Source organism: Podarcis gaigeae (assembly GCF_964106915.1).
Source record: "Podarcis gaigeae genome assembly, chromosome: 17".
NCBI lineage: Eukaryota > Metazoa > Chordata > Lepidosauria > Squamata > Lacertidae > Podarcis > Podarcis gaigeae.
Genome location: NC_139694.1, coordinates 20,837,279 through 20,860,553, shown reverse-complemented (window position 1 = coordinate 20,860,553; position 23,275 = coordinate 20,837,279). Strand labels below are relative to the sequence as shown.

Genomic DNA, 23,275 nt, shown 5'->3' with positions numbered 1-23,275 from the left:
GCTGCAATGGTGCAAAAACATGGTTACAAAGCATGGATCCACATGGATCCTCAGGATCTTTGCATTGGGTCACCTCAAATTCACCATCAGGTCACATAGCATGTCGATGGCTACAGCCTGCCCCCCAAAAATCACGTACCCACTGTTGCCTGGGGCTGCAATGGTGCAAAAACGTGGTTACAAAGCATGGATCCACATGGATCCTCAGGATCTTTGCATTGGGTCAGCCCAAATTCACCATCAGAGCACATAGCATGTCCATGGCTACAGCCTGCCCCCCAAAAATCATGCACCCACTGTTGCCTGGGGCTGCAATGGTGCAAAAATGTGGTTACAAAGCATGGATCCACATGGATCCTCAGGATCTTTGCATTGGGTCAGCCCAAATTCACCATTAGAGCACATAGCATGTCCATGGCTACAGCCTGCCCCCCCAAAATCACACACCCACTGTTGCCTGGGGCTGCAATGGTGCAAAAACGTGGTTACAAAGCATGGATCCACAGGGATTCTCAGGATTTTTGCATTGGGTCACCCCAAATTCACCATCAGATCACATGTCTGTGGCCACAGCATGAAGCACAAAAATGATACATCCACTGTTTCATTCAGAATGTTTTTTCCCCTTGTTTTCCTCCTCTAAAAACGATGTGCGTGTTATGGTCAGGTGCGTGTTATAGAGCGAAAAATATGGTAATATGCAGGGCTGGCCAAAGACATTTTGCTCTCAGAGGCCCAGGTTGCCTGCCACCTTGCAAGTGCCAATACTAAAAAGTGCTGCTGAACCATTAGGTCCACAATTCCTGCCTTCTTCTATTGTGCTCTCATGTGCTACGTTAAACAGCTCACTTCATCCTGCTGCAAGACAGAGACAGCTATTTCAATATGTACAGATACTGCCTTTCATCCTCCATTTCATTGGCTTAAAATTAAAACTAACACCAACTATTTCGGGTAGTAAAATGGGAAGAATTTTTTCTTCAGAAATATTGTAGGATGGGAATAAGCCAAATAAGAAGAGATTCTGCTCAGCATTGTCTGGATCCCTAAGCTTTATGTCTCAACTCAATCTGAGCTTTCTGGGCCACAGAGTAAACTCACAAGCACCACAGGAAAATGGCATGTTTATTCACTCCCTTCTTTTTATATTCTCCCAACCATATTTATAGGGATGGAACATCTACAGAGATGTGCATGCCAGGTACGCATTTCAAAGCCACAAAGACATTAATTCCTGCTCATAATTTTGAAAACATATGCATATACTGGGTAGCATCCCCGTCTTAACAAGCTGGCACAAACCATGCCGCTGAGACCCTTTTTAATTCACCTGTATTAGAAGGCCAGTTCCATTAATTATTTTAGTCAGCCACCTTGAGATGGATTCTCAGCTGGTGAAAACTGCCTGAGCTCCATAGATGCTAACGAAGCAAAACCAATTTGCAGGCACTGAAGACTTGACCAATTATTTTTAGATTCCATTGTTAAAGCACAGTACTTGCAGGAGTACATATGCAATATGACAATCAAGGATTAATTGTAGAGCTACCAACAATAACTGAAGTTGCATGCATAATTCGTCATGCAGCAGCCTGGAAAATTACCCCTGGCTGCACAAGTTGATTGAATAGGTATAATCTGACACACTTCCTACCTTCCCCACCAGAGTACTATAAGACACCAAGTAGCTGTAACTAAGTTTCATTAAGTCTGCTAGTGATTATCACAAAGAATGTTTAGAAGGACATTTGCCTTTTCCCCCTAGGAAGTGTAATAAATGGCTTGGCAGGCAAGTCAGTCAGTCAAACAATATGGCACGAAAATGGTAGGCTCACTAAATAGATGGCTGTCTTTAAAATACCTGCACTTAAGCTTCACATCAGACAGCAACAAACCCACATTTCATATAAAATGACATGCTGTACTTATGCCTTGCCGTTAAATATAGAAATTCTTAAGTAGTATTTGTCATACAAAGTTGTTCCCAGAAGCACTTTTGTGAAATTAAATGGACTATTTACCATTCCGCGCTCTTCCATTAAAAGGTGTCGCATTTCTCCACACATTTCTATGCTGTGAGACCCTCAATTCCACCAATTCCACCTTTGAAACATACAGGGCAGAAGCTTTGTCCAGAAATAGTGCCTGCACATATGTTGTGACATATGGCATAACAGAACAACAAAACATTGGTGCACATGGTGGCGCAACACCAGACAACTAAGGAAATAGAGGCCTAGGCACGTCTTTGCATCCACCAAAGTCTGTTGTGTGAGGGGACCTGCAGGGTTGGCTACAGCCCTTCGTTATAAGGACCAAGGTGGAAAGAACGAATGTTGCAATGCTGGCCACACATTTTATCTGGGCACCAGTGAAAGTTGGCGGACATTATTCTTTCTAGAGACTGATTCGCACAAATTAATACAGTGTGCATGGCATTACCAGGGCTATGTACATGGAACACACACACACACACACATGAGTACAATCCTGTCAATCAGCGGCTTGATGTGGGTTTCTAAAGGAAGTGAATCCAGAACTTGCTCTGGGATTTTTGCCTTTAAAAAGCTACTCTTCATGTGTACAGCCAGCGCCAGATTTACGTATAAGTTAAACAAGCTATAGCTTAGGGCCCCACTATCTTGCCCCCCCCCCCAAAAAAACAAAAAAAACACTGGATGTACATTTCGAAAATATAAGATAAAAAACAAATAAAATAAAACCTACATACAGCAACAGTGTTTTGTGTTGTGTAGGTTCCTATGATGTATGTAATGGGCCCTGCCTGCTACAGTACCTGCTACCTAAAATATCACTGGTTTGCTCATTTTTATATATAGGGTGCCTACATTCTGCATGTCCAAATGGCTTTAGATACCTATTAGGTCCATAAATTACCATATAGCATATATTCAACACGAAAAACAGCGACAATTTGTTGTTGACAAAGGACAGCTGGACATAGAAAGGGCCCCATTACCTTCAGTAGCTTAGGGCCTCATCAAATCTATATCCGGCCCTGTGCACAGCATCCAGCTGCTTGACTGGAGAAAAGGGCCACACACAGAATTGCTACTTGTTCATGTGATTCTCAATCTAGCTCAGTTTTGCGCCAGAATGCTGCTTCCCTCTCTGTAATGCACCTAGCTGGAATTGCTCATCTTCTAACATTGTGTATGCCATCAAATGCCAGCAGTGCCCTTCAGCTCTCTATATTGGACGAACAGGCCAAACCCTATGCCAAAGGATAAAGGGACATAAATCTGACATCAGGAATCACAAGGCAGAGAAGCCAGTAGGAGAATATTTCAGTTTCCCAGGACATCCAATACAGGATCTCAAAACAGCTGTCTTGTTACAAAAGAATTTCAGAAACAGACTTGAAAGAGAAGTTGCTGAATTACAACTTATCATTAACTGAAAACTATGGAGAAACCTGGTCTGAATAGAGATATTGGATTCCTGTCTCCTTACATATGGTAATCATCTGCATACTATCCCTTGCTTTTTCCTGTGGGACTAATTGCAGTCGTTATCAGTAGTCAACAGGTTTACCACACCCATTGAGTCAAACACCCATCTCCTACTACCCTCTTGAGACCCCCCCCACACACTATATATAAGGGTCTGATGACTTTTGTTTCAGTGTATCTGAAGAAGTGTGCATGCACACAAAAGCTTATACCCAGAACAAACTTAGTTGGTCTCTAAGGTGCTACTGGACAATTCTTTTATATATATCGTATTTTTCGCTCCATAAGACACACATGACCATAAGACACACCTAGTTTTTAGAGAAGGAAAACAAGAAAAAAAAATATTCTGAACGAAACAGTGGATGCATAATTTTTTGGGTGCAGGCTGTAGCCATAGACATGCTATGTGATCTGATGGTGAATTTGGGTTGACCAAATGTAAAAATCCTGAGGATCCATGGGCTTTTACCTCCCCCCCTCCCAGGCAGCCTCCTTTATTGCTAGCATCCCTTATCTCTTTCACCGATCGCTTACCCATCAGCTGCTTCCTTTCAACACTCCCTTCCCTCTTGTTTGCCTTAGGGTCTTTTCCTTAGCTGGAGCAGTTTTTTGCTCCTTTTCTTCTAATTTCTATCCTCATTGCTTTATTCTTCCTGTCTCCTCTCCTTGCAAGTTTGCTGTCTTTACCTCCCCCCTCCCAGGCAGCCTCCTTTATTGCTAGCATCCCTTATCTTGCTCCCCAATCAGCAGCTTTGTTTCAACACCCACTTCCCTCTTTCAAAAAAAAAAAAGGGGGGGGGAAGCATGACCTGCTTTTTGCCCCTGGGCAATTCGGCTCCAGGGACCGTGCATTCACTCCATAAGACACACAGACATTTCCCCTTACTTTTTAGGAAGAAAAGGGTGCGTCTTATGGAGCGAAAAATACGGGACTTCGACTGCATCAGACCAACACGGCTACCTACCTGAATCTACATAAGGCATGTTCAAGGTCCATTTGGGGGGCCTAATCTGATCCCCCAGCTGGTTTTATCCCCCAGCTGGTTTACGTGGGGCTACCTTTGAAGGTGACTCGGAAACTACAACTAATCCAGAATGCAGCAGCTAGACTGGGGGCGGCCGCCGGGACCACATAACACCGGTCTTGAAAGACCTACATTGGCACCCAGTACGTTTCTGAGCACAATTCAAAGTGCTGGTGTTGACCTTTAAAGCCCTAAACGGCCTCGGCCCAGTATACCTGAAGGAGCATCTCCACCCCCATCATTCTGCCCGGACGCTGAGGTCCAGCGCCAAGGGCCTTCTGGCGGTTCCCTCATTGCGAGAAGCAAAGCTACAGGGAACCAGGCAGAGGGTCTTCTCGGTAGTGGCGCCTGCCCTGTGGAACACCCTCCCATCAGATGTCAAAGAGATAAACAACTACCTGACATTCAGAAGACATCTTAAGACAGCCCTGTTCAGGGAAGTTTTTAATGTGTGATATTTTAGTGTATTTTTGGTTTCTATGGAAGCCGCCCAGAGTGGCTGGGGAAACCCAGCCAAATGGGCGGGGTACAAATATTATTATTATTATTATTATTATTATTATTATTATTATTATTATTATTATTATTATTATTATTCGGGCCCTGTGGCAGTTTATTTATTGAGGTCAAAGCTCAACAACTTCAATCCTAAAAAAAGCCCAACAACTTTGGTCAGCCCTCACGCATGTTTACTTCATGAAATCTGGCCCTCTTTGAATAAAGTTTGGGCACCCCAGATCTAGATGGAACAGGTTTACATCAACAGCTGAGTAATATTCAGGGAGGGCTGATGATAAAAAATGGCTATATGCATGATCTGTGTTTTGTAGCAAGTTGCTACGAAACTTGCTACCTTACACCTTGTCCCCTAAATTGGATTCTTATTCATTTTCTTCACTGCCTGAATTTCATCCAGACTTGAACTCTACTCTGTTTCCTATTGGCATTCTAATTGCCCAGCTTGAAGCAGACTCCTCAGATTCCTCTTCAAGTCTCATAAAGTCTGGCTCTTGCAAAAAAAAAATATATATATTATGCAGTCTGGCCTGACAAATCATTTCATTTCCTGACAGCATCTCTATTGATGTCAGTGGAGTTGCACTGATACAATAAAATATAAAATGCAAATGAGAAAATTGGAATTTCTATTACTTTATTAAAACTTCTTTTTTAATTTCTTAAGCAATAGGCAAAGAAATAAATGTGCTACTGGTTTGGAGTAGTTCTGTTATGTTTATGGTCGTTAATTATCTGATAAGATACACAGAAGAAGAGTATGGGTGGGTTTATTAATTCAAAATGTTCCATTAAAATAAAATGTAGTAACCACGTAAAAGAACAATTATTTCCCCTAATTATTATTGCACAAGCATTTTCTAAGTAGCTTTTGCTGAATGAGCAACTGCCCGTCTTCAACATTATTTCTCTTTGTTTCAGTCTATATTCAGAATCAAGCTGTTTTATTTAAGCGTTCTGCAGATGAACACATAACAGAGTCAATTACAGATCTGTCCTTGCTGTCGCCTTTCCTAAGCCAATCACTTCCTGCTTCCCATTAAACAAACATGGGGATTTTCTACATTTATGAAAAACTCAAATTACAATGCAATGTATGTTTTTGAATAATACAAGCATTGCATAGAGCTGCGATTTCCAGACTGTGTAATTCACAGCCCACTTAGGTTTCATAGGTTTTCTTAGGTTTTGGACCCAAAATGTAAATAATATGAAATGCTGAAGATGTTTTCCTAACTCTTAATTTCTACACTGTCATTGTGTTTTCACATGATATAAAAGCCACTTTTATGCAATCCTGGAATTCATCTGCAAGCCTGGAAGTTTTTTTTGTTTTTTTGTGGGGATGGAAGCTGTGCCTCTTTGAAACTATTGTTTAAGAGGACAATTTAAGATTCACACTCTCCCCCATCCTCAATTTTACATCTTATATACCGTATTTTTCGCCCTATAGGACACACTTTTTCCCCTCCAAAAATGAAAGGCAAATGTATTTGTGTCCTATGGGGCAAATGCAGGCTTTCGGTGAAGCCTGGAGAGCGAGAGGGGTCGGTGCACACCGACCCCTCTCGCTCTCCAGGCTTTGCAGACCTCTCTGCAAGCAGCGGGAGTGCTCCCGCTGCTTGTGGAGAGTTGGCTGCATGCTGAAGCCTGCGCGCGCTGAGATCAGCGCGTCCAGGCTTCGCGGACCTCTCCGCAAGCAGCGGGAGCCAGCGCTGGGCTCCCACGGCTTGCAGAGAGCTGCCTGTTTGGGGACTGGGGTCGGGGGAAGCTCGGGCGGGCCTCCCCCAGCCCCGCGCCTGGGTAAAAATAATCCCCCCCTTTATTCCCCCCCCCCCCAAAATTAGGTGCGCCTTATGGGACGGTGCATCCTATAGGGCGAAAAATACGGTAATTTGTGTTAGTACTTTAAAATTGTATACCACCTTGGGTGCCTTGGTAGTAAGGCAGTATATAATTCAATGAATGAAAGAATAATTGTTGTTCTCCAATTGTCAGTTCTGCCCTGGTTTTTATACTTGAAAGCTTGTCACAATGTTGTGACATTTTGGTTTGCCCAACTGCTTATTGTTGTCATTTGAATTTCTTGCAGGCCCATCCTAACCTCATCTGCTCAAAGGTAAATCCTATTACATTCAATGGGGCTTACTCCCAAGTAAGTGTGATTAGGATTGAATCATTAGTTGCCTCTCTCAAAACGACTCAAGGTAATCTACAGAAATAAAAATATATAAAACATTATTACCTTTGCTTTTTATGTTCCTTGAAGAATACCAAATCTAACCATTTAGGGTGGAATATACAATTAAAGAAAAAATAGTTCCCACCATCTGAAGAAGGGATACTATTATGAAATTTGGCTTAATTTGTCTCTTATTACAGGTATGACATCACAAGTTTTTCATTCTCCTGAACACACGGAAATCCATTAAGCTGGAAAATTCAGCACTAAGAAAAGCTTTGAAGTAGCATCTTTATTATTGTTAGTAGATAGTTTTACTTAATTGTGTAAATGTGAGTTTTATAATTGAACTGCATGAGACTCAAGTAGTTTATGTAATTGACTTTTCATCATCTGTCACCAAAGGCACAATTAAAGCAAAAATTAATCTGAATTGGACACTAATTTTCCCCAAAGGACTGAACATTGCACATACTTGCAATGAACAGTTTTTAAATGGTTTTATAGGAGTTTAAATTTCAAATATCTCAGAATAAAAACAAATGTGCACTTATAAATTTGACAGACACATTTAGTTCAATAGATTGCTATTGTGCATAATTGTGTGTTGTGACACACACACACATCCTATGTCCTCTTTTATTTTGAGGGAACAAGATTTCCTCCTTTATTTAGCAATTTCTCTCTAGCGTTTCACCAGAATTAATCTAGATCACATTTTCTCAACTTTGGGTTCCCATATGTTGTTGGACTACAACTCCCATCATTCTTAGCCAGCATGGCCAGTGGTCATGGATGATGGTTGTTGTAGTTCAAAACCATCTGGAGAACGAAGGTTAAGAAAGGTGACTCTAGATTATACAGAATGTGCAGTAACAGTGACTACACTTTTTACAGGTAAAGCTGGAATAAATATGTATTTGTTCATACTTTTCAGATTAAATTTTAAAAAGCAGTGCTCCTTTTTTGTTTATTTTGGACCAACCCAAGAAGTATTGCAACAAGGTATTAAAATTTAGAATAAAAAAAGTAGTTACTATAAGCAGCAAAAGCCAAGAGCTGTGACGCTGCAGTCATGTCATGAGAACCAGTGCAATGTAATACAGTGGTATCCTAGTTTTCGAGCATCTTGGAAGCTGAATGTTTCGGTTTTTGAACACCAAAAACCCAGAAGTAAATTCTTCCATTTTTGAATGCACCTTGGAAGTCGAACACCTTGGAAGGCTTCCACTGCACGTGTCAGGGAACTGAGATCGGAGCCAGAAGTGGAGGCAGGGCTCCCAAGCGATGCCGGAGAAGGGCCAAGCAGGAACAGAGGGGACTCAGCAGCTGGGGAAGGAAATCAGCGTAACACCAGGGATAAAGGGGGGCAGATGGGGGAATCGGAGAGAAGGCTCCAGGACTCTTCGCTGGAGACCAGCGGGGAGAGCACAGGTCCTCCGCTACCCACACCCACCCTGCGCAGAAGACTTCCGCGCAGGGAAAGTAGGCGTAGACTTGGCGTCAAAGAACTTCTTTGCTGGAAGAAGTTCAAGAAATGCCCACTGACGGATTCTGCTAGCGACTGAAACAGCCACGAAGTGAAGGGCTGTCTAGACAAGAAAGGTTTAACCCGGCTACCTAGCCAGGAGTGGTGGCAACTTACGCACGAGCAACCCCATATAACCATTACAGCACATTTTTCAATTTTCTCCACTGAATTTGCAGACCACCCTTTGCACCTCAGTTTTCGAGCGTTTCGGAAGTCGAACAGTCTTCCAGAACGGATTACGTTTGAAAACCGAGGTACCACTGTAGTTGGAATCTCACACTAGACATGGAGAACCAGATTCAAACCCTCAGTTTACCATGATGGTCACAATGTGACCTTGGACCAGTCATTAGCTCATGCTGGAAACTGCTGTTGCCAGTTTTGCATCTACTGTAGGTGTAATAGTGAGGCATTATAAAATAGACAAAACAGAAGGCAAGTGAGGATTAAACACTTACTTCACCATCCTTGGTAATTTTTGTATCCACAAGATACAAAAGGGCACAATCCCATATGTGTGATATTATTGTAGGATGTGTAATAGTAAGGCATTATAAAATATCTTAGGAAGCTCCTTTAACAGGATCTCAACTTAAGGCAAAACAGTGGTGCCAGTTTGCCATAGCTCTTTCACAGAGGCTGCCAATTCCATCAGGTTAACACTAACATCCATTTGATAAAGCCAATGCTGCTATCATTATAATAATAACTACAATTACTGTTATTAAGGGATGCGGGTGGTGCTGTGGGTTAAACCACAGAGCCTAGGACTTGCCGATCAGAAGGTCGGCAATTCGAATCCCCATGATGGGGTGAGCTCCCATTGCTCGGTCCCTGCTCCTGCCAACCTAGCAGTTCGAAAGCACATCAAAGTGCAAGTAGATAAATAGGTACCGCTCTGGTGGGAAGGTAACCAGCGTTTCCATGCGCAGCTCTGGTTCACCAGAAGTGGCTTAGTCATGCTGGCTACATGACCCAGAAGCTGTACACTGGCTTCCTTGGCCAATAAAGCGAGATGAGCGCCACAACCCCAGAGTCGGCCACAACTGGACCCTAATGGTCAGGGGTCCCTTTACCTTTACCTTTATTACTATTATAATTAGTATTATTTCTAAATAACTTTTCATACCAAATGGGCCCAGGGTGGTGTACAACATAAAATACCATTACAAAATGTTTCACAATAATATAAAATAAATAAAAGCACTACTATTCCTAAAATCTACAGTACATTATCATATTTACAGTTATTCCGTCCCTGGGACACTAAGTTCCTGAAGGCCCAAGTGAATAGTAAGCATTTCATCAGCGTATAAGGAATCAATCTTCATTCAAAAGTCCTGGCTGTTTCAAATATTTTCATACTTAATTCACATGCAAGGAAGAGCTTGTGGGTTTTCAAATTAAAAATTAAAAATCAAGTCTTATTTGCATGTCTTTCTGGAATTATTTACTATATCGTGGTTTTTACCATTTAAAAATATTCACTATAGCATACTGAAAGCTATTCTTAAATGATTGCAAATTTGCATAATCCTCCTGTTCAAATGTGATCAATTAAAATAAAACAAACCCAGATATGCTGTGCTATATCAGAAATGTTTTTATACTAGAAATAAAGAGAATTCATCCTAAAACTGAGTGCCATTTAAAACTATTCATGAACTTTCTATGTTTATACTTTTGAACCTCAACCTTCCATTTGTTTCATATGTAGGCTCCAATGATTTAAAAATGGAAAATATTTCAAAGTAAGTAGGGAATTGAATGTTGAGCACAGGTGGCTGTTTCGTCAGGGCAAGCGTTTCAGATTCTCAGATAGAACATTCCCTGTCTTCTTCCCCTGTGTGCTGTCGTCATCATTATCATTATCATTGTTATTTAAATTTACATACCCCCCTATACCCAGGAGTCTCAGTTGCACTGTCTATAGTTGCACAATTCTGAGTACCTGACTGAAAAAAAGGGTATGTGGACAGGGATAGCCTAATTTCTATCGCCTGTGCTCTGATACTGTTAGATTACAGTAGTACCTCTGGTTAAGTACTTAATTCATTCCAGACATCTGTTCTTAACCTGAAACTGTTCTTAACCTGAAGCACCACTTTAGCTAATGGGGCCTCCTGCTGCCGCCACGCCACTGGAGCACGATTTCTGTTCTCATCCTGAAGCAAAGTTCTTAACCCAAGTTACTATTTCTGAGTTAGAGGAGTCTGTAACCTGAAGCATATGTAACCCAAGGTATCACTGTATCTATAATTATTCTCAGAGGTTAGCCATGGAATATAGTGCAAGCAAAGTCTCTAATAACCAGCAGTCCCCATCTAATAACAACAACAATAATAGTAATAGTAATAATTTCTAATAACCAGCAGTCCCCATCTAATAGTAGTAGTAGTAGTAACAGTAATAATAATAATAATAATCTGCCTGCCCTGCATGACTAGATGAGCTGCGCTAGTTTCCAATGCGATTTATATAATTAGTTCCTGAATAAAGCTTCATTCCTTTAACTTTTAAATGCCCTTGATTCACAGCTTATACACTTTTTTTTTTAAAGTAACTTACTTTGGTGTTTGAAAATGTGCTTGAATATATTTTTAAATATATATCATATGCAGCAGCTCAAAAAAAAATTATCAAAAAGTCACATTCAGAAGCAAAACACTCTATAAATGGCTTAAATAAACAGATATTCACAGAAGCAAAAAAAAATGCTTGGCTTATTGCAAAAGTCACTTATCCAGCAACAATGCCTTGAAAGTAAATTCAGGAATGGAAATGATTAATGCTAATGTTGCTTGGTTATTTGTCATTTAGCCTAGGCACGATGTAAATCTATGTTGGATAAACCCACTCAAAGAAATGCAGTATGCAGCAATATTTTTTTAAGCATTAGGGAATAAATGAATACAGCATTAACATCAGAAAAGTGTGTTTCGAACATGTAGCGTTTATTTAATTATTAAGGCTTTTCATTGAAAAATCCTATTCCTGCAATGCTACAAATTCTTTTAATGAAATTGACAGCCAAAACCCAACAGGGGCCACCCAGAGATTGAATGAAGGAACCTTGTATTTAAATAATTAACATTACGTTCTCAAGCCACATATATGAGCAACACTTTATCCAGTCTGTGAACCTCTTGAAGCCAGACTTAATGTTCTGCTCAGACAGGCTTGTTGCATGTCCCAGCCTTTATTAATATCTGAAATTGAAACAACATGGCCAATTAAAATAAACATCCCCCCCACCAGCATTTTGTTCAAGTAATTGCCTTTTTATTTATCTCTATCCAGGTTGTCTATAGGAAGCAGACAAGAGTTAGTTTTGCAGCCACTCAGAGATTAATGATGATACACTCTATGTAATACCATCATCATCATCATCATCATCATCATCATCATCAATTACTTGCCTTTCACCCCAAGGTCCCAGGGAAGGTTACGACAACTTAAAATGCAACGTTAGCAAACTGTGAAGGATGTTTTGTTTTGTTAGTTCTGCTTCTACAACCCCAATATATGTCTATTATTATTATTATTATTATTATTATTATTATTATTATTATTCAACTATCATTAGCTACAATGGATACAAAATTTTGTGTTCGTTCACATCAAAAGTTAAGCTTAGCAACTGATACCACAATAATTCTGTAAAAATACAGAATGCTTAGAAGGTCAAGCACAGTCCAAATCTCAGTAAGAGACTGGTCAGATCAGCCTCAATCATAAGTGCTGATTACATGAAACTGGTAATGGATTCAAATCTACAAAGAAATAATGCTTTTACAGTCTTGACTATCAAAATACGTTGATTTAAGGAAAGATGGTCTGCACAATATATGTTATCTTGAGGCTACTGGAAATATACTCCCTAGCATAAATAAATAAATACTTGTAGGGAATTAAAAGCATGCTGAGTAAAAGGATATTATCCCTTTAGGCAATTTCATATAAATGTGCTATATTTAATAAAGTTCAAGAGTTCAAGCCTGACATCTTTCCATTCCATGCAATTCGTGGCTTTGATCCAAAGAGCTACTTAGGGTATGCCCAAAGGCTTCGGCATACCCAGTGAGATTCCTGACACCCTCCTCCCCCTTGAAACAGCTGATCTTCTTGCCATATCTCAAACTGCTTTCAACATTTGGTGTCAAACTCCGTTTGCAATTTGGCATGAGGCATATGGAGTTGCTGTTTGGGCGGGGGTGGGGGGCAACCAAACCCCTCCGGAGCTTGCTTGGATCCTGGCCTATATGTGCATTTCCATGCCCACTGCTAAGTTGTGTGACTGTGCCAAATTGTAACCATTATATTAGATTAAGTTCTTTTAGTTTGTCGTAGCATTAAGCCTTTTAAAAATGTGTTTCCCTGTTCTCATAGCAGAACAAAGTTGCTATTAATCATGAGGCTACTTAAAAGAAATCACTCTCTCTAGAGCTGTTGAGCTATGAAAGATTTATAGGTCTCCAAGGCTAATCCCAAACGGTTATTATTATAGCTTATTTTTTTGGATGGAACTTCCCTCTCTGTGTCACATACGAGACCACCCACCAGATAAAGTTATCCAAGATCAGCAAGAAAATATATCAGCTATAACTTAGCAAGGTTTGAAAGAGGGGGGGAAAGACACCTCTGTTTGTCTTATCATAGCTGCCCTAATTAGTGCACAATTTGCTCTGGCTGTACTTAGGTGAAAAGTGAACTTCCACATCTAGGTTTTGTTGCGATGTTGGGGAGAGCTTTCCTTGTCAAACTGCAAGAAGAAGAAGAAGAGTTTGGATTTGATATCCCGCTTTATCACTACCAGAAGTCAAAGCAGCTAACAATCTCCTTTCCCTTCCTCCCCCACAACAAACACTCTGCGAGGTGAGTGAGGCTGAGAGACTTCAGAGAAGTGTGACTGGCCCAAGGTCACCCAGCAGCTGCATGTGGAGGAGCGGGGAAGCAAACCCGGTTCACCAGATTACGAGTCCACCACTCTTAACCACTACACCACACTGGCTCTCTGCTTTACTATACGGTAGTTGTTGCCACCCCATCTCCTTTTTGGTCAGCTACAGCTCCAGAAACAAGGATGGGGGGTTGGGGGTGCTGCCAAAGCAGTTACCATTTTCAAAAGGCCAATGCACCCGGCAGCCCTTGGTTAAATCTTGCATGCAACTGCTGGGGAAAGAAGAGCTAACTTCCAGCTGCCTTATCCCACTGCAGAGATCAAAGCAGCATGTTCATTGCCCTGGCAGACTACTCCCAACTTCCTAAAGACCAGCAGTTCTGAGACCAACTCACCCTGCATTTCCCAGATGATTCCCTTATAAGTTACTCAGAGTGTAAAGGCAGGCCATGCTCCCCAGGTCTCTCCCAGAGCTCAGAAGAATGTGCTGGTTTCAGTAGCCTGGATTCTATACACATGTGGGGATTCTAGAATCCTAAGTTTGGCAAATACAGTGGAACCTTGGTTCTCGAATGGCTTAGTTGACGAACAAATTGGCTCCCAAACGGCAAAAACCCAGAAGTAAGTGTTCTGGTTTCCAAACATTTTTCGGAAGCCGAACATCCGATGCGGCTGTCGGCTATTGTTTCCGGGGCGCCTGCGCCAATCGGAAGCCGTGCCTTGGTTTTCGAACATTTCGGGAATCAAACGGACTTCCGGAACAGATTAAGTTTGAGATTAAGTACACACATTTCAGTGGTCAGCACTTTATGAGAAATAAAATGTAGATGAAAAGCAGACATAAAGGCAGAACGGAATACAAAATAAACCAGAGGACTGTGGTTCTAAACCTGAACTAGTTCCTGCCTACCTGTCAGGAGCTGGACTCAGGAGTAGGTCAGCAATAAATAAATAAATAAAGCACCACTGTCTGCAAAGTTAATTTGTTATCCAAAGAAACCCAGTGCAGGCCTAGTGATGACAGTAGGTCCTGCCCAATGAGGCAGTTGAGAGGACTGACGGTCCCTACCTTCCCACGGCTCTATAAGGTTCTTCCCTGGTTCCTTCCCCAGCAGTCTAAGGCTACATCACCTTGTCTCTCATTGCTCCGTCTTCTTCACGTCTCTCTGTGTTCTGGGAGACCAGGGGAGAGTGCAGAGACCCCCATGACAGCAGCTGCTATTGCTCACTATTCTACTGTTCCAAATTCTATGGAAGGCTATAGAACATTCCAAGTGTGATTCTTCCCAGTGTTGTAGTATTTATATACACCATATTGGCCCGAATATAAGCCACACTTTTTTTTCCAAATTCCTATAGTGAAAAGTTAAAGTGTGGCTTATATTCATGACCTTGTGCCACCAGCAAAGCAGCATGGCTCCCCCCCCCCCCCGGGAGCAGCCCAGAAGCTCAGGGCAATGGCACCCATCCCATCCGCAGCTCCCAAGCCTCCTCCAACCCGCCAAATTTTAAAGGTGCGGCTTATTTGCGGGTGCAGCTTATATTCGAGCCAATACGGTACTTCAGCCAGGCTTCACAATTGATCTGAGTGGTCAGTCAGTATATATTTTGGACAATTTGATGGGTTACATTATACTGGAATTGTAAACTACTGCTGTTCTCCTTCCAGGGAACATGGTCCAAGGGTAACATTTTTTACTTGTCAAAGGTTATCTAGTAAAAAAGCGTTTGATTTTGGTAACCCAGTGAAAAGAAAATAATACAGTTCCGCATTATTATTTTTTGTTCTTTTAAATGGTTCTTCAGTCTTCACACTGAACAATCAGGAAGTTAAAAAACTGTTAATAAAAACTCAGCAGGCAAGAAGTTTCATGTGTATGACATTTAAGCTAAGTTAGAAAACATATGGCCCTCGTGTTTTGTTGATTTTTGCAATTAAATACAAAGCACAGAATTAACTTATATCATGTAATCCAAAGGCAGATGAAATATGATGGCACCTTTTTAATTTATGAAAAGATTTCCCTTGTGCTTTAAGAACAAAATGGCAAGATTGTTTAATTAACATATTACATCCCTTAAGGCCTCTGGTGATGGCGGGTGCCATTATCTGACTCCAGGAATCCATGTCATATCCATGTCATTACAGCCATGGTGAAACATCCCTGTCCTCATCTCTGGTAGTGAGAGGGAGAGGAAGAACATAATCTTCCCCTCTTAGCTGGATGGATTTCTGGGTAATTTTTAAAAGAACCATAAGCAGCAGTTTGGAAGTTTGGAAGTTTCCCTAACTATTTATTGTCTTTACTGGTGAGGGGACTTTTGTCATCTCAAGGACACATTCCTTCCAGGAGCTGCATGCTGGGGCTGGATGGAGCTCAAGGCAAAGTGATGTTGACAGTGTCCTAAGCAAATGGAGCTTACCGGGACTTTTTTTCAGGTGAAACTTGCCGGAATTCAGTTCTGGCACCTCTCAGGTGGGCACCATTGCCATTGTAAGAGAACAAGGGAGGTGTCCATGGTGAGTTCCAGCACCTCCTTTTGTAGAAAAGAATCACTGGATCTTACCTTTGTTCAGTAGGTTACATTCTAGCTCCACAAAAGATGGGGCTTCTGCACACAAACACATGCAAGGAACCAAGAGACAGAATCTCAACTCCAGCCAGGCAAAGCTACACAAGGATGACGCCAAGCAGGAGTGAGGAATGTGGCCTGAGGAGAAGCTGTGGCCTTGGGAGAGTCCCAAAGGATGGATAGACAAGGTGAAAAGCCTTCCTCCACTTGAACTTCCCCATTCCTGTTCAACACCCAGGGTAACCAACATGGTGCCCTCTAGATTGTTTGACTGTAAATTCCCTTCATCCTTGATCACTGGCCATGGTAGGTGGGGTTGATGGGAGTCCAACAGCATCTGGGGGCACTGCAATGAATACCTCTAGTCTACACTGACTGCAGACAGCTGTCTAGCATCTTAGAAATGGATCTTTCCTGATCCTACCTGGAGATGCCAGGGTTTCAGCCTATAACTAAGCTGCAGCTCTCTGCAGAATATGGCACTGAATCTAGATGTTTTCAAACAGGAAAACCATTATACCTGGGTTAGAGGGAGAAAAATAAGTCCTTGCCCACCTAGCCTGTATTTTGCACACAGAAACAATCACAAAGATGCTTGAGTTGCTAATAATAATAATAATAATAATAAAGACGCTCTTAGACAGGTCCAGTCCTTGTTAGATCATTTCAACTTCACATGTAGAGTAGTTTCACCAGGCCACCCATTTCGCTCCCGCTTAGACAGCTTGTCAGTGGGCCTCAAGCATCCGCACCATAGAGTAAGACTCCCCAAGTCGGTCAAGGTGGATTTTGAGATGTGGATCAGATTTCTGGAACACTACAACGGAGTCTCCCTATGGCAGGAAATCCTTAATTCGGCCTCTGATTTCCAGGTCCACTCCAATGCGTTGGTGTGCGCAACAATGGCCAGCAGAGTGGCAAGGGGATGCCATCATGCGTGATCTTACTTTTCTTTCTTTCTTTCTTTCTTTCTTTCTTTCTTTCTTTCTTTCTTTCTTTCTTTCTTTCCTCTCATAGTTGTGGTGGTTCACATATGGACCGAGGAGTTCCAGAATCGTCGGGTGTGCTTCAGAATTGATAACCAGGCCGTGGTTAACATACTGGCTAGCAGTCATTGCGTTCTGAGAGGAGTCTCGCCTTCTTCGATCATTTGTGCTCCGATGCCTTGCTTCCGGTCGTTAGCACCTTGGGCTCAGCTGCTGCCAGAACCCTTTCCAGATCACCTACGGAACCTTGGAGACGCGAAGTGATCAAGGGGAGTATTAGCGTCTGTTGCACCCTCTACCCTCAGGTCTTATAAGAAAGTATGGTGTGACTTCACAGGTTTCAGGTCCAAAGTATCGCCCCTTTCCCCTATCGTATGAAACTTAGGTCAATTTACTGGTCCAAGTTTGAGGCCCGGCTGTTTTCTGCGGCATACGCTATAGCCTTCTTTGGTGCCTTGTGGGTTGGCGAGGTGGTAGCAGAAGCTACCTCAAGTGGAACAACGCGCAGCTTCCTCCTGGAGGATGTGCAGGTGTCCAGTTCAGGCGTGATGGTGCAGGTGCATCAGTCTAAGATGGACCACGGCGGTAAGGGCACCGTAGTACAACTCACGGCCTCCGGTCAGAAGGGCCCATGCCCAGTAAAGGACACCAGGCGATACCTTTACCTCAGACCTCCTGGCCTTGGCCCGCTCTTCATTCATGAGGATGGATCCCGATTGATGAGGCACCAATTCACCAGGGTACTTTTCTTTCCTTTCATTCTCAGCTGTGTTCCGGAGAAGTGTGTGGATTTGCGGCCACAGTATAGTCCATTGGGCCCGTGTATGGGCGGTCAGCTGCGGCCTCGCGCCTAATCTTGGTTTTCCACCTGGAGTTCTAGTTTCCTGGTTTTCGAGAAGAGGCATGCGTTGGGAGGAGCTTATGCCATTGCTGTGGGAGAAAGTAGCCATGTTCGGCCCTCCCGACATCCTTGTCATTCAATTGGGGGAGAATGACCTTGCTAACAGAAGGAGTGTGGACTTGTTGTGGTGCATAAAAAGAGACTTGAATGCATTTGCAGCCTTGTGTCCCAGAACAACGGTGTTCTGGTCCTCCTTCTTGAAAAGAACTGTTTGGCGTGGTGCGCAAAGCTGTATGGCCACTGAAAGAACCAGGAAACTTGTAAATCGGGCGGTAGCCCGTTGGGTGCGCTTTATGTATGGCCGAGTCATTTATCATGACCGTATCCGGATCGGCGACCAAGCTTTGTACCGGAATGACGGTGTTCACCTATCGGATCTGGGGAACGACATTTGGTTAGCTAGTGTCAGCAGAAGCGTCTGGGATTGGTTGCAGCTTTGAGAGTATTGGAATAATGTGTTGTGGTGTGTCGAAGTGCTAGGTGTGGCCATCGCCTATGCCTTCAATCTCTAGGGGTATTCCATTAAAGGAATCTGGCGGTCGTGTATTCCGTCCGAAGCCTGCTTGGTGGGAGGCCATGGCACGACCCTCGGTGACATCAGGGGTGAGCCTATAGTTGGATTAGCATCAACAGGTGATGAACCCCTGGTGAATAAACCCACTTGTTTCGCGATCCAATGCCTAAGCCAATACCTTTTCATTGCTGTAATCAATAAAGTTGTGGCCTTTTCTAGCCCATTAACCTTTTATCACGTGTCCCTGTGTCTTCATTTCACTTCGCGGGGGTCGGGTCCTCGAACCACAAGTGTGCATTTGGAGTCCAGCTTTGGGTATGAGATAAATGGTAAAGGGCCCCTGACTGTTTAGTCCAGTAGTGAACGACTCTGGGGTTGCGGCGCTCATCTCGCTTTACTGGCCAAGGGAGCCAACGTTTGTCCGCATACAGTTTTCTGGGTCATGTGGCCAGCATGACTAAGCCGCTTCTGGCGAAACCAGTGCAGAACACGGAAACACTGTTTACCTTCCCACTGGAGTGGTACCTATTTATCTACTTGCACTGACATGCTTTTGAACTGCTAGGTTGGCAGGAGCTGGGACTGAGCAACGGGAGCTCACCCCATCACGGGGATTCGAACGACCGACCTTCCCATCGGCAAGCTTCCCATCAGTGGTTTAGACCACAGCGCCACCCACATCCCCTGGGTATGAGATAGTTTTCTGTAAAGGCTTTAATTTAATTTTCTTCTATGGTGTAGTTTTGATTCAAGCCCAAGAAACCTTCCTAGTTTGGGGAGCTTTCTAAAAGCCAAGCAGGTTTTAGAAGAACACAATCTTCTGTTCTTTGGATGACAATCAGTTTTGCCAAATGTCTGTTTAGCTGTAAAGTCTGCCCATTGGTTTTTCTTATTCCTCTTTTGTTTCCTTTAGGTTTTTCTAAGATTCTGGTGTTGAGAATGGAAGTTTGAACAGTGTTAGCCTTACTATCGTTCTAGAAGTAGGAGGGATCCCCCTAAATTCTAGGATTTTGATTGGGATATAGATTTAAAAAACGTAAAACTGTGGGGCTGTGCCAGACAAGAGATTCCTGGGCAAACCAGTCTGGCTGGCCAAGGGAAGAGCAGAGCGGTTTGCATTACAATAGAAAACCATTGAGGATGGTCAACAACTCCTTGCCCCTGATATGACCAAAGACTGGAGATTTGGAAGTTTGCCAGGGTAACTGCTCTGGGGGAGAGCAATGGACTTCTGAGAAGGAGGAGGAGGAAGAAGAAGGGGGAGATCCATCTTGGTGAGGAGGAAAGAATGACTGTCTGCAATGCTTTGGGCCATGCTGTAAGATCTGGGCCCCTCCATGCAGAACGAGGGTGTAAATAGGCGAATAAACCCTATTTCTTAAAGCATGACAGTCTCCACAGTGCCTTCTATTCTCCAAAGGGACACAGACCCTGTGTGTGCGCCTGTGACCCCATGCTCTCTGGCCACTGCTTGGCAGGGGGGCAGGCAGGTATGGGACTTTTGTAACACTATTATATTCACCAACCAATGTGTGTATTTTTATGACTACTGTAAAAAGAGAGGTATGTGTGTGCACTCTGGTTACTATACTTCAAAGATTACTAGTCTGCATAAAAAGTAGAATGGAGACTTTCAAAATCTCCATTTTGAAAATCAAAATTGCTATTCTGATGCGCACCCTATCTGCGCCCATATCTTACTTTTATCTGTGTCTGTCGCATTTTGCTGATGTGTAACTTAAATGTGAAGAATATAATTTCATCCTGATTGCCTTTTACCTGTGAAATTGTGTCACCATCAACAAAGAAATGCTTTGCAGTTACTTATATTTGTCGTAATGGACCTTCAAAGTCGTTATTGCTAAGGGATGTAACTAGCCCACGGGGATCAAAGACAGAATTCTCTCTCACCCTCCATCCACACCTGGATTGTAGAATTATTTTTACACTCATCCAGAGCAGCCTTATCATTTTGCTACTCTTAAATTCCATTTCTTCTAATAATTCACTCTCTTCATAAACTGTATTATTCAATTACATGGCTCTACTGAACATAGGTCAGCTGTTAATGGCAACTCCATATTGTGATTTTGCTTTTATTATTTCTTACTATTGAGAGAGATAGCAGATTGTATTATAGAGTCTCAGTCACAATCAAATTTCTAATTCACTTGGGAAAAGAGGCTGGCACTTCATCGATCAGTGAATAGCTTAAAAAGTCCAAAGATCTTTTACAGGAAAGAATTACTGTATATAAAATTGTTAATTTCAATGTGATTGTGGAAAATCCACTTCATTTTGGGAAAGGAAAGTATAGGTTATCTAAAATAAATAAATACCATATATTAAATTAATAATACAACAGCACCCACTCTGAAACACAATTTTGGAATAAAACGTGTTCGTTCTGATACATCCAATAACTATGACCTATCCAATGCCTAAACCAATACCTCTCACATGCTGTAATCAATAAAGTTGTGGCCTTTTTTAGCCCATTAACCTAATATACCGTGTCCATGTGTCTTTCTTATCCTCAAGCGGGTGGCGGGTCCTTGAATCACAACTCTCCAACAGCTTGTCTTCACCCCCAAAGGTGCAATCCTCCATTGTCTCCCAAGACAGAAGGATTGCCAACGAAAACCCTTTGTTTATATGGCAATGCATGGTACAGTTCAGGTTTGGTTTGCTTCCAGGCAATGCCTTTTGCAAAACCCTAAGCTGATGGATGTATAGATATCCAAATACAGTGGTACCTCTGGTTACAGGTTTAATTCGTTTTGGGGTGCCATGCGCACCCTGATAAATCTGTAACTAGAGGCGCTGCTTCTGTGGATACATGCGGCGCGATAGAGCGCTTCTGCACATACGTGAGCGGCAAAACCTGGAAGTATAAACTTCTGGGTTTGCCGTGGCCGTTACCCAAAGATTCCGTAACCTGGAGGTTATGCAACACGAGGTACCACTGTATATATCTGTAAAAAATATGAACATTCTGTGATCCTCCTTAAGAAACAAGAAACAAAAACAATACAAAAGTAATCCCAATTAAATGGTAATATGCCCCCCAATGTCATGTTGCTATAGCAAGGTCCCTGTTACGGGGAAGTGCTAATTAGCCACAGTCTAGTTGCTATTGTTTCTACTTTACTGAAGCATATCTCACAAGCAGCAGTTTTCAGGAGAGTGCACATCCATGGGTTACCATAATCCAACTTCTGCTTTGGTGAACGCCAGGGACTTGCAATCCTTGGCCATGATTTCGTTTCTTGATGGGAGTCCAAATTTATAATGTCGAGCTGCACAAAGAACTAAAATGAACCAAATGTCACTGGGAGACCAGGCGTGAGTCCTGTAAGTAAGGGAATCAGTCCAATCCATTGATGATTTAATTAGCTATACTGATCAAGATAATGAACAAAAGCAAAACTATAACCAATGAGATTTATACATATTTTCTAAACTTAGACTCGAATCTAGAAAACTCTTTTATAGTTTGTGTGTGAAGGCTATAACCTCATAGAGCCTTGTAGATGAGGACAACTCAGTAGCACATTGGACCAATACATGATTACATAGAATTGAGGATTTGCATTTTTTCGCTCTCAATGAATTGTAACTGGTACACTTTTTAAAAACAAAGAATAAAGTCAAACAAGCACTTCAAGAACTGCAAGAACATATGCAATTACAATACACATACACTCAACGAACTCGAAAGCTACATACTCTCCTTGTTTAATTTTTTAGTATTTTTCATTTTAGCATCTAAGGTTAACACTGTATTTACAGTTAGACTTGACTAGGGTGATACAATATCATGATTGCACATACCTGGAATCTCATAGTAAGATAAAGGTAAAGGTACCCCTGCCCGTACGGGCCAGTCTTGACAGACTCTAGGGTTGTGCGCTCATCTCACTCTAGAGGCCGGGAGCCAGCGCTATACGCAGACACTTCCGGGTCATGTGGCCAGCGTGACGAAGCTGCTCTGGCGAACCGGCACCAGAGCAGCACACGGATCGTCATTTACCTTCACGCTATAAAGCGGTACCTATTTATCTACTTGCACTTGAGGGTGCTTTCGAACTGCTAGGTGGGCAGGAGCTGGGACCGAACGACAGGAGCTCACTCCGCCGCAGGGATTCGAAACGCCGACCATGCGATCAGCAAGTCCTAGGCGCTGAGGTTTTACCCACAGCGCCACCCGCGTCCCTCATAGTACTGATGTAAAATCTCATAGTACTGATGTAAAATATGTCTACCTTCCTATATGATTCCATTAACAACACATTATCAGAGTTATTGGATTCAATAATGAAAGCACTGCCACAATATCATAGGTTGGGGTCTGATTTGCCTGGAGCAGAACTCCACTAACTTGACTTTTCATCCTCCTTTCCCCTAAAATCTGCTTGGAACTCTCAAGAAAAGCTTGGGGTGTGGTGTTGGGGTCTATAGATGGCTGGCTAAATTAACAAAAATTGCCTTTCTCCAGTGTGAGTCTTCAATGGATACAAGTATCTTCATAAAACAGTAGGTCTGAATCTTAACTCTGCTTATAAAAATATTGTAGTACAAGCCATTACATGGCGATGGTCACTGCATTCATGTACATACAAGTATTATGAACACTGAGCACTATAAATATATATGCACCCCAACTCTAT

General features: G+C 42.4%; 1 protein-coding gene across 43 annotated transcripts in view; it reads right to left on the bottom strand.

Moving 5' to 3' along the window:
* Positions 1 to 23,275, bottom strand: part of PTPRD (protein tyrosine phosphatase receptor type D) — a 1,161,589-nt gene that overhangs the window by 274,514 nt on the left and 863,800 nt on the right. The window contains exons 1-2 of one of the 43 annotated variants that reach the window (XM_083718196.1): positions 14,762 to 14,880; positions 13,370 to 13,492 (exon numbers count right to left, since the gene is read on the bottom strand). The exons of 41 other annotated variants lie outside the window; for them this stretch is intronic. The gene's annotated coding sequence lies outside the window, so the exon portion shown is untranslated. Of the gene's footprint in view, positions 1 to 13,369; positions 13,493 to 14,025; positions 14,046 to 14,761; positions 14,881 to 23,275 lie in introns of those variants that run through there. One more of the 43 variants, XM_083718197.1, reaches the window with a different exon arrangement.